Source organism: Callorhinus ursinus, unplaced genomic scaffold (assembly GCF_003265705.2).
Source record: "Callorhinus ursinus isolate GAN/ISIS: 27379988/994484 unplaced genomic scaffold, GSC_fseal_2.0 scaffold6, whole genome shotgun sequence".
Classification (NCBI taxonomy): domain Eukaryota; kingdom Metazoa; phylum Chordata; class Mammalia; order Carnivora; family Otariidae; genus Callorhinus; species Callorhinus ursinus.
In genome coordinates, this window is record NW_027397068.1 from 75252695 (window position 1) to 75265438 (window position 12744).

Sequence of the window (12744 nt, forward strand, 5' to 3'; positions counted from 1 at the left end):
AGGTTGCATGTGCCTTGCCTGATGGTATCTGAATTCCCATTATATATATTTTTTTCTTTGTTAAGTTTTATTTTAGTTCCAGTTAGCATACAGTGTTATATTAGTTTCAGGTGTACAATACAGTGATTTGGGCAATTCCGTCCATCACCCAGTGCTCATCAGGACAGGTGCACTCCTTAATCCCTGCTTAATTCCCACTGTACATACTTGAGAGTTAGGGCTCAGGCAGACATTTACCCAAAAGGCACTCACATGGCAAATGACAGAGCCAGGGTGTGGCCCAGATATGTCGGCTCAAAATCCGTGTCTCTACTCAGCTTTGCAGCCCTCCCCAAAAGTCAGAGCAGCACCAGACCATTGGTCCTATGGCCGGGTGCTGGTGCAGGAGAGACTGGGGCTCAGGGGTGCTGAGCTCACAGAGGCCGGGCTGAGGGACCCCTCCCAGGTTGCTGGTAGATGCCTGCCTGCACAGGGGTTTGAAATCGAGTCCGACTGACCGCATCTAACCACGTCACTACCACCACACCACGGGCTATTCGGTAAACTCAGAGAAGAAGAGTATGTGATACAACCTTGCTAACCAGTAAGCATTAGCAAACGTTTGCCTCCCCACACAGCATCTCTGTGGCCACCTCGGTGATCCGGACGGCCACTTGGGGACAGCAGAGGTTCAGGGGCAATGAAAAGCTGAGCAGAGGACGGGGATGAAAGAACCAATTCTCCATTCTTCTGTGGGTGCCTAGAGACGAACACTGTGAACTTGTTCCCGGCCTCCGCATCTCATGACAGCTGTCGTCCCCCTGCCCCTTCCTCAGCCGCCACCACCGGCCGAACTGGCCCTGTGAGCACATCCACATGTGTGGGGGCTGAAAACTGCAGATCCTCTGCCTGAGGTGGCAAAAAAATAAAAATAAAAAAATTAAAAAAAACGGACATGCCTCTGCTATTATACACTTCGGGTCACTGCTTTGCCAACCGGACAGCAGTGTTTCCTGAGTCGGGAACGTACAGTGTCTGCCTGTTCTCTCTCCACTAACCACTCCATTCCTATAAATGTGTTTTAAACTCCTGAAGAAAAGCACTGTGCACACCCCAGTCCCATGAGTTTTACCTGTCAGCACTGCCTGCGAGGCCTGGTGAGGCCCAGGGACGCGCTGCTGAGTATCACGTTGCTGATCCGGGAGATAGCACTGAACCGGGACCCAGCGCACCCAGCCTGCTGCTCAGAGCAACCACACGGCGTTGATGCCGCTCCCTTTTGGATGGGGTCTTAAATAAAGTCCCTAATCACTTCCCATCCTTACAGCTTTCCTGCTCTTAGGTAAGGTTTAAGGATTCTTGGACACATTTCAACTCAAATAAGTTACCTAGGAACCTTCTACGGGCTTAACCTACTTAATTCCCCTAGTAGTTGCAATTGAAAGTGATAGATTTTTCTAGGCCCTTTGTATTTCCCTGCTCGCTGGTGAAGTAGCTTTAGAGTCCACTTAGGCTTCTTTAGAGAGCCCACTGCTTCCCACCCCCGAGGGAAGTCATCGCTTTCACCTATTTCGGAAAATTCAATTCAGAAAATCTGCTGATGGATGAAAGTTACTAAAAAAATCCCAATACTTTAGGCTTTGCTTAAATGAATAGCTGGTTTTACTTTCTTCTGGTTCTCCATTAAAGCACAATGCAAGAATAGTCTTTGGAATGTTCTCATCTACAAAATCAATCCAAATAAGACTGCTGATGAGGCTTATTGTCTTCGATCACGATAACAATCCTCACTAATTTCTGTGCTGCTGAAATAATCTCTAGAGTCATGATCTATTCAAAAAGAGACTCTTGCTGTTTAATATGGTGCCTAATCTCAATATGGGTCTGTTTTGCATCCAGCAGGCTTCGTTGGAAAGAAGACTCTCCAAGTATTTAATTAACAAAATTAAGAAAACACACATTTAAACACGGATATGGATGTGAAATGATAACTCCTTACATAAATGTGAACTTCGACCTATATTATCTCATTTCATCTTTCCAAGTAAAATGGTGATGTAAGCATTCTCCTACTTTATTGACAAGGAAACGGAAACGTGTAGGTATTCCTGTTGGAATGTGACCTGTTGGGGGCCACAGAAGCAGTCATTTGCTGAGCGCACTCTCGTTGGATGGTTCTAACAGGGACTCCAGCTTGCCTATCCTGAGGAGAGTGGTCGGTAAGCTGGGTGCTGTGAGTCTGGAGGAGGGAGAGATTCTGGCAGCCTTTCTCAGTCAAGGAAGCTTGTGGAAGAAACACAGCTTGAGGAATGGGTAGGATTTGAGTGGTCTAGAAGGTGCAGACATGAAACCGTGGGGCTGGTCTGCACTGTGTGACCAGTACACACCAGCTGAAGGAGGGAAGAATGAGTGAATGAGGATGGAGGGCATCTGAGATCAGGAAAATGGTCTAAGAGGGTAAGAAGGCGAGAATCCCCCTGGCATGCTCAGAGGACGCTGAGAGGACAGTGGCTCTGGGAGGAGCTCCATCTTGAGCAGAGGAGGACGGGAGCTGGGAGGCGCTCTGTGGGTGTGCAGGGAACTGGTACCAGGCCAATAAGGGGAACACTGCCTGCTTTTGACTGAAGGACTTTGTCCTGAAAACAACGGGAAGCCAATGGCCACCTGTAGGGACGTGATGTGACAAAGCCCAGTGTTTTAGGAAGATGAGCGGGGACTGAAACACAAAGCACACAGAAACATCTGATGCTCCTGATTTTAAGAGTCTCACTCTATGCCCCTCTAAAGCCTCCCGTCAGCTCTTCCATGGAAGAGAAGCCGAAGACTTAAAGGTCAACCTGGCTGGGGGGGGGGGTGGCAGGGAGGGAGCAGTAAGGTTTAAAGAAAACAAAGAAAAAGAATACCTTTCAAACTTCCCATTCTTGACTTGTACCCAAAGAGATCTGTTATATGGTCATTCTTTTCATTAGGGTTTTTAAGCTAATCAGTAGGCTTTATAAAGAATTACAAAGCTTTCACTGCAGAAATAATTAAATGAAGTAATTTCCTCTGTCTAAAGTGATCAAATATGCTTCTGAAATTAGGGAAATGCAGGCTTATCATAAAAATATAGCTGTAATGAAACTGTATGGTTTTATTGATTTTATTATAAAATATTTCCTTTTTGCCTTCTTAATTCGCAATGAAATGCTGATTTGCTTTGAAATAAAATATGGAAAAATCCTTGTACTGTAGGAAGCTTGTCACTCTAATGGGTGTCTTGCTCACTAGAACAGTATTTTGGCTGTGTTGGAGCACATTGAAAGGAATTAGATTTAGCTTTGCCAAAATTTCGCTGTGAAAGAGTTTGCTATAACAGTGTTTTATTATATTCTTATTGAACTTCAGCCAGTTGAAAATAGAATCTCCTCACCATCCTTTTAAATTAGCCTTAAACTGCAGACAAAAGACAAAAATCAATGTGCAAATTTAGCTCCTTGCATGCAGTTTCTTAAGAAATTTACCCTGGTGCTAATATGCAGCACTCATAGATAATAGAACATAGAGTAATTGGAAATTTTAAAGTAACATTTCTTATTCAATTTAGGTCCATTTAAGTGTCTAGTCAGCCCTGTACATAAATTGTTTCGTTAATGCTACAGGTTACACCGAGTCTCTACATATGCCTCCAGTGCTAACTCAATAAAACTGTCCCTGATACCTTTCCTGTGCCCTGACAAATGGTGAAATTTGGAGTATCAAGCTATAATGAAAACTGTTAGAAAAGAGTCTTGCCTAAATAATGCTACAATCTATTTAATCTTGTATTTCGTTAATAATTGCGAAGAGCTCGGGGTATCTAAACAGGAACAAGAAGGGCGCGTGTGTGCGCGCGCGCACGGCTCATTCCCATTGGCCCCACCAGGTCTGATGTCTCCAATTGCTCTAAGTGGTCCAGATGCAGCGAATTCTAAGCCTCGCTTAGGGCGCGACCCCAAAGAAGCGTATGTAAAGGCATCACGCGGTGCGAGGCGGGAGAGAAAGCTGACCGGCCTTGGAAAAGACAGTGCTCCAAGCTTCACAAACAAGCGCGCCAGTGTATGCAAAGGATAAGAAGGCAACGATTTGGCTCCATCGGAGACCTGGTGGGCACATGGAAACGGGACAAACAGTGCAAATGAGGCCAAATCACTAAAGATTTGTTTCCTGGCCTGATACCTGAAAGGCTGGGAGAGCTGAAGCCAGAAAGGCAATGCAATGAGCAGAAACCAAAAAAAGAAAAAAAGAAGAAAAAAAAAAAAAGGAGTTAACCTAGCATGTGTGGTCGCAAGCGGCCCAAACACTGCTATCAACAGCCAGGGACGGTGGGCGAGGCCTTCACTCCCCATCCGGCAGCCCTGCAGGGCGCGCGGAGAGGAAGAGAAAGGAGAGATGGGGTTTACTTGGGGTTGTCACGCTCGATCTTTTACTGAAAAAAGTAAGTGGGAAGAACTGTCCAGAAAAAGCCTGGATTGTAGTCGAAAATGAAATTAAAAAAGAAAGATCAGAGGGACCTTGTTATAAAACAACCCACCCAACTCCTATAACACAGGGACATCTTAATAGGATATGTGAAGCTCAGGTCTTAAGTTCAGCCTGAGTAAAGCCCCAGGATAGTTCCCGGTCGTCCTAGGAAATCGAGATTTTTCAAATGAACTGGGCTTAATGATGTTAAATGCTGTTGCTTTAATAATCAGTACATTTCACTGCAGAGATAGTAACCAATTTTTAGGAAAATACTAGGTGATTTAAAAAAATTTCATAAGCAGGAGAACAAATGGAATGCCTACAGTGTAAACTGGTGGCCTAGTTACAAGTTCCTCATCTTTCCGTTACTACCTGATAAGATCCTGAAGGAAATAACCAGATCATCAGCCTTATCCCATAAAATTCAAAGCAACCACCTTAGCTTAGGGGCGGCCATAATGGAAATGAGGAATACCAACTGAAATGTTCATTATTTTTCTGTATCTCAGTCCGTTTCCTGGTTCTGAGTCCCCACACCTCCCAACCAGGTCCAGTCAGGACACTTACCGTCAATTACAGGGGGATAGTTTTGCCACAATTAGGTTTAGGCTACTGCTCTGGTTTGTTCCATTTCCTTGGCTCACCCGCCTCTATTCTAAGGCCCAGGAAGTGATCCTGCCTCCCCCAGGCAGGGGGAAAGGGCCCACTCCCCACCTTTCTCTGCTTCCGCCCAGCATAGACAGTAGCCAGTCTTCCTCAAGTGGTGACTGGGCCATTCTGCTAATACTCCACCATGGCTTATAGCCCCTGGCACTACGCATGGCCGACAATCCTCTAGAACCCTCCTGACAGTCTAGCTAGCCCATAGCTTTTGTGGTGTATCTGCTTCTCTAGAAACCTTTTGGATCTACTCTCTTCTGCTCAGAATGGAGCCCCAGGGGCAGATTCCAGAACCCTGGGCCACCTGCCGCCTGTGTCCCCACAGCCCCCCCCCCCCGCCACAGTCCAGGGACGCAGGCTACACATGACTCCAGAGCTGCAATGAAAAAGGAATACTCCGTGGTCTCCCCTCTCAGATTTCCCTCAAATTTCTCCTTCATGCAGCTAGTGCAGGTTTAGAGACCTGCTTTCCCTACTTGTGCCCCAATCAAATCTTTTCTGCCTTATATCCTTGCTAAGATTTTGGGTTCTTGAGTCCATTTGTCCAGTTCCAGCACCCCTCACTTGGAACCTGTTGTACCTCCTGGCCCAGTGGGAGCAGGTGCACATCTCAGACGACTGCTCAGGATGACTCCCTTCTGCACCCCAGCCCCATCTCACGGACTCAAAAGGGACAGTCCCTTGCTCCAACTTAGTTTGATAGAATTCACTTCTCTTCCTCAAATAGTTACTAACCACCACTCAGCGCCCCCCCCAACCCCCACCCCTGGAGGCGCCATTCTGTCCAACTCCTCATTGGCACAGACAGCAAGCATTTAATCAGCCTTGGTCCTCCGCCCACCCACAGTACACCCAGAATGATGACTTTGATGGTTACTAGTGGGCATGAAATCTCGACATTCTCCTCTTTGATCCTTCTCTCTTCACTTGCATTCTCTGACTCGTTCCCTCCACCCACCCTGGAGTGGCTGATGTTCCACACGGTCCTGGGCAATTTCATCCACTTCACTTCCAGGTCAGCGGATCCTGGGTCTATTGTTTTAAAAGCCTTCCCTCTCCGGAATACCAACTGATGTTTTCAACTGCCTTTTAGACACCCGAAACCCAGTATGACCAAAATTGAATTCATTGTCTGTTTCCTCCTATTTGTTGCATGCCCAGTATTTATTAATAAATTGATCATTTCGCCACCCCTGCTGGAACCCCAGAACCATCTTGGGTGCTATCCTCTTGTCACCACCCGCATCCAGTCAGTTCACTCAGTCTTGGGGATCCAAGTGGTAAAGGCTTCCTCATGCTCTCCTTCCATGGCCTCTGTCTGAGCTCAGACTCTCCCCATCTCACTTCATCTCACTTCTGGCTTGGCATGTAAGTCTCCTGACTGAGACTCCACATTCCTGTCTTTGTTAGTGCACCTGCACACAGCCACAGGAGCTGACTTTCTAAACACAAAATCGCATCCTGGTGCTCCCTGGGCGAAAACAAAACTCCCAATTGTCATTTTGCAGCTAGTTTGAGGTTCTGTGCATTTATATTAAATCTTTTTCTAAATGGAGTTATGTGATCTGCAGAGTCTCCAAGCACAGTCCTGGCTTGCTTCCCAACACAAAGGGATAAGCCCTGTATCAACCATTCTTTGTGTAGGAAAGGTTCTCCCAAATAATTATCTTCTTTGACTTGTACACAGTAGGCATTTACCAAATGTTTAGTCAATGTTGAATTGACTTGGTCCTGCATCGGTCATTTTGATGACAGCCAATGCTAAACCTGTGCCCGATCAAAATGACTGGTTAATAACTGTGAATCCAGGAAGATATATTTCAGTCCCCAAAGCTGCTATAGCAAACCTATGTATTCTCTTAGATGTGACCTTGATAAAATTCTAACCTGATCCCGGGGCGTCTGGGTAGCTTAGTTGGTTAAACGTCCGACTCTTGATTTCAGCTCAGGTCATGATTTGGGGATCGTGGGATCAAGTCCCTGGTTGGGCTCTGAGCTCAGCAGGGAGTCTGCTTGAGGATTCTCCCTCTCCCTCTGCCCCTCCCCCAACTTCATGCATGCACACTCTCTCTTTCTAAAATTAAAAAATTCTAATTTGATGCTATTTTTGAGTGTAACCCCTCCTTTATTAAGTCTGGGTACTAAGACTCCAGTCTCAAAGACTGTTCCTCGGAAACAGGGCCCATACCAAGGGATTGGCCCCGGGAACCCAGAGGTCCTTTCTCTGGCTTGAAAATGTGAAGAGTCTTTGATTCTGTGGTTCTAAAGGGCAGCCTCCCCATTTTCTCTTCCCCTGCTTTGTCTAATTTCATTTTTATGATACATTCCGCACCAAAATTTCCTCATAGTTGCAAGCCCTTACATGTTATTCCTTTGTCGTGTCTGAGAATCCAAAACACAGTTGTTGTCCATCTAGATATCATTTGGTAGTAGCGAAAGGATTTCTTTATATATAACAAGCTCCAGGCTTGGGACCTTTCCAAATGCTATTCACTTGTAGATATTTACTAAGAATAATTAAGGAATGTATGCTAGAACTTGAAAAACATCTTCTACATTTTTATCCTTCTTGTAAGCAATCAACATACTTTCCTTGGAAATAGTAGAGATCATTCCCTTTTTAGCCTAACAAAATATGAGGGGGATAATTTAAAAAAAATGTCAAAGATGGTGAAGTGGAATGATACTGCAGAAAAATTCTGCCAAAAGAAATGAAAGTGGAGATTTATAATTCATGTATAAAACCCCCTTTGTATGATCAAAGAAAGCATCATCTGTGCTACTAAGTTCTATGTCTAATATAATTTTGTTGCAGAGGAATCAGACATGAAATGAACTGATAAGAGGTTTGCTCACAAATACGTAACAGCTGTGATGACAACTTCTGGTTTTAGGCAACGCAATTCTATGGGTGAATTGTTAGCCAGTTTGTTAACACAGTGTTTTAAGAATCCCTTTATAGATCCATGGAAAAGGAAAAGTATCTATTGCTGCCTGGGCATTTGTTATACTATATTCGAGAAGAACAGAAACGAACTAGATGTTTTGTGCTCTGCACATTTATTATCTGCTACCTTTAAAGGCTGAATGACCTTGCCAATCATTTATTGTAGCAAGTGCTTCAATCAACACTTAGTTTACAGACTGCTAGTCTCTCCCATGGTCCCTTTCACACGAAACAACAACGCGTTCTGTTTCATTGAAAGTTGGGCGTGGTAGTCTGCCGGCAAGCTAACTCCATGTTGGTTTCTTGGAAAAGAAATACAAATGAGTTTGATTTTTTTTTTTAAGATTTTAGCGAGCAAGTACAGGCAGGGGGAGTGGGAGAGGCAGAAGCAGGCTCCCCACCGAGCAGGGAGCCCGACGCGGGACTCGATCCCAGGACCCCGGGATCATGACCTGAGCCGAAGGCAGCCGTTTAACCGACTGAGCCACCCAGGCGCCCCAAGATACAAATGAGTTTTGTGAAAAAGTATTTAAATGCAGCCACCAACCCATCAGCATCAACAGAGTCAGCTGCTCCCAGTACTACTCGCCCAATGCCAGTGACGGACAAGGGCTTGCATTCACGGCCCCCAGTTTATGTAAATGCTGACACACTGGTCCCGCAGGACACGCTCGGTTAATGCTTGCACGGTCAGACTCCCAGGTGTCCTGTCGCTTGTTTTTGTGAGTTATATCTGGTAACGGTAACGGCACAAAAGCGGTGGAATTCATCCATAAAAGTAGAAGTGACAGAATCTGAAAAGAAGAATGATAACTCCAAGTAGGCAAGGTCAACCATCTGCAGAAGAAAGTAGGTTTTGAATGCAGGTCTTAATAATATAACTGTGTCCAGATTGCATTAAATTGGTTTTCCCTTCTCAATAATCGGCAAATGAGGAAAAACAGCTCATTGCTATCCTCACAGAAACGTTTTAACCTGTAAACCTTACCAGCGATGACTCATTAGTAGCCTACTAGGAGCCAGAAAACTTGCCTAAATGTAATAGAAAGAGAATTTCAAATGAAAGTTGTAAGTATTCTTCAACGAAACTCAAAGTCCACAAACATCTGCATGTATATTTGTTCCTCAAAAGCACAGTCATAAAGATGCGGCCCATCAGCAACAGTCTGCCTTGAGCCCAGTGTTTGAATCTAAGTTTTCTAAAGCTAAAATACAGATTAAGGAACAATCTGGTTGATGCAAAGAGTTGCATTAGGCTCCAGTGCTCTGACAGGCCCCACAGGAAGGGACTCAGGCTCTTAAGCAAAGAGCCCAATGCACTGAAGTAATTCTGAAGGTTAAATATGTCTGAAAATTGTCTAAAGGCCCTGCACAGAGGCACAGGGGGCCTGGAAAGAATGTGCTTTCTTATGAAATCTGAATTTCTTTCCTTAGAGAAGGTAAAAATGATCTACTTTCTACTTTTCTTCTGATCAGACTTCAAAGGTCAAAAACATTAACAAGAACAAAAGTTAATGAGAACAAACTAACCCCTCACTGCAGAACCTCGGCAAAATCTGTGGAAAGGCCCAGCCTGGAATGGGGCAAAAGTTTAAGGTTCTTTCTCTTGTATTAAATCCACTCATCTGTTCTGTTAGCCTGCCCAAAAGACAAAGTCAAAACCAATTTACTTTTCTTTCCCTGATGAGTCCTGTCTTATTTTGTCTTCTGCTAATGATGCCCACAAAGGCAATTGCAAGTGTGTTCAGCCAACGTTCCCATGCTGCTCTCCCTTGTAAAGTCTTTTACCCAAACGATCTCTTAGCAATGTTTTCTGTGCTCCTGAAACAACCCAAATCAGAAATCCCTTATTTAACACATATTAGAATGTTAAAATTAAATATTATTAACATATTATTATTATTATTTCAATGTTACTTGAACTCAAGTTAGAAAAGGCATTCTTAATTAATCCTTGGTTCAGGAGAACAACATAAAATATGAGCCTCTTCTCCTCAACCCTTCCACCTGGATGGACACTCATACCACGAACGCAATAGTAAACAAATTCATCATCACTATCCCTCTGAACCCTCCAAATCAAATTCCCTCCAACCTCAGCACCAGATTTCTGTAAAAGGCCTTCCCTGGCTTTACCTAGGTGTCAAATCTCGATGTCATTTGACTTTCCCCCTTTCTCTGACCTCCGCATCTCTCTGTTCTGCCTCATCACCCTCTGTGAGGTGCCCCTCCCACTCCTCACTGCCTTGCCCAGGGCTAGCGTCCTGCTCAGATCCCTGTTTCCCAGTTTGGACTGCACTAATGCCCTCCACCCGGCCACCATCCATGCAAAGTCAGTGCCCCCCTGGCCTGAGCCGGCTCCTCTCTTGAGCGAAGGCACCCACGTAAGTCCTTCAGAAGGTTTCCCTTAGCTCTAGGATTGTATGAGTCTGTCCTTTAGCTGTGAGATCCTGTGATTCTAGCTTCACTCGTACCCCCCACTATTTTTAGCCAGGAACTTTGGGCTCCATCCATCTCAGTGACTCGTCTGTGGACCATACTTCACACTTTGTTCTCACTCTATCAGCAGAATGCTACCTTCTCCCCATTCCCGCCCTCCAACCCTAAAACCCTTTGTGCTTCAAGACCGTTCTCAGGGAACCTCTATCTGGCAACATTTCCATCCATCTCTTTTTCTCTAAACTAACGCCACACTTCATCATTGTCTCTTATGAAATACACACTTTGTCTTGCCTGTGTTACCCTGTCTTATACCCCAAAGTAGACTGTAAGCTCCTTGAAGACTATGGCTCACTCCTCTCTTCAGTATATCCCCTCCCAAACCAGCACTGCCTTCCACGCAGTAAGCACTGAGGGAGTATTTGTCGAATTGATTTCAATTAATTCAGTTTTTAACTGAATCAAGCAAAGGATGTCACAAGCTTGCTTTTATAACTAAAGAGAGCACAGTTCTGCAGCTGTCGACAGAGTCTCTGGGGGTTGGAGGGAACAACACAGGGAGAATCCTCAGAAGCCAGCTGACTGCTGGTCAAACCAGGTGCAAGTTGGGAAAAATTCTATAGTGAATGAAGGAAAATAAGACGCCCGGTGGAAAAGAATACCAACATTCTTGCAAATGAACCTTTAAGTATTATTTTTACAAAGAACACAAGGATTATTTCATTCCCTTGTTGACTCGTTTGTATGTTCTTCCTACAGATACTTTCGGAAAAAGACCTATTGTTTGTTTTTCTCTGTGCTGACACAGTAGCCATTGTTTATAACTGTAATCATAGCACACATAGTTGAAAATGTGGGATCAGGGACAAGCTGTATTTCCCCCTCTGGTTCTTTAGACAGTGAATACTGTGTTGTTTATGTCTTACCACAGCTCTTTTGTCAAACATTTGATGATTTTTTCCCCCTGACAAATTTGTAGTTTGTTATCAACCATAAAAATGTCTTTATGGCCTTGTTTTTAAACATTTAAACTTTGGTGTGTATGTCTCAAGATGAGCATGAATTAAGGTGTTTATTTCATTTTGAATACATTGTTTATTACGGTGTATAAAGCTAGATTTCTCCAACAAGGATGGCTTATCTAGAACTATATTTAGACTTGATGAAAATAAATTTTCTTTTTTGGAGGGTGGTTATGCCTGTTGGTTCCCAGGTCAGGTGTGTTGAGAGCATTTGTCAAATGTTAAACAGGCGCAGACATCTGTAACTTTGTGCAGCCTGTGGCTGTCACTAGATTTCCTGCTGCAGAAGCGATCTGACACACTTCTCCACACCTGGGATTTCCATTTTTCCAAATGCCCAAGATTTCTTACTCTTCTGTAATTCATAAACCTGAGACCCAAGCCTTTGGGAAATTAAAAAAAAAAAAAAAACAACTTTTTTACACCTCATAAATAGGAACCCTTTGTTTTTCCTGTTTTAAAAAATTACAATATGTTCCTCGATATGACATTTGAAGGCTTTAATTCAAATGAATATTTATGACAAATAAAATAAATTTCAAACACATTTGGCATGTAACTTCAGGGCAATTTTAAAAGTATCCATTTTTTAAGCTGGCAGTGGAATCTACAAAAAGTCTTAATGTGCCACTTTATATTTTTATGAATATCAAATTATAGAACACATTTTGCTGCTCTAACCATTTCCATGAGACTTCACTTAGATTGAAGGGATAAAAAATGATTGTCAGTCTTTCAAACGCCTAGAGGAAAACCCTCCAGTTTTGTTTTCAATTTGTTTTCAAGGGCTAATTTAAACTTTTTAAAGACAATGTGTGAAGAGGCAAGGTCAGAGTGGGTACCTTCACCATTATTCAACTTGGATTGCTCTAACTTCTCTTACAAAGTATGAAACACTACTAGCAAGGCAGTTCTTCCCAGGGATTATGAGGCAGACAATTTTTAAGAATCTAGATGTTGTATACAAAATGTGGGCCATATATAGTCTTCCTTGAGAACAAGAAGGAAAACTCTGAAGACATGGATGCATCAGCTTTCAGCTAAGGAGGTACCTTTTCTTAAAGCTTTGTATTATTTAACTGGATGACTTTTCCTCAAAGATAATTTTGTAAGTTTTCATATTCAACATTAAAAATTGTACCAGCACGTCCTGTTTTGAAAGTTATACCTACAAGTATTTCAAAAAAAATGTCTTTTCAGTGTTGTACATAT

The 12744-nt window shown here is 43.6% G+C and overlaps 1 protein-coding gene across 5 annotated transcripts in view; it reads left to right on the forward strand.

Annotated features, from left to right (window-relative positions):
• Positions 1-12744, forward strand: part of PACRG (parkin coregulated) — a 582662-nt gene that overhangs the window by 406963 nt on the left and 162955 nt on the right. The window lies entirely within an intron of this gene.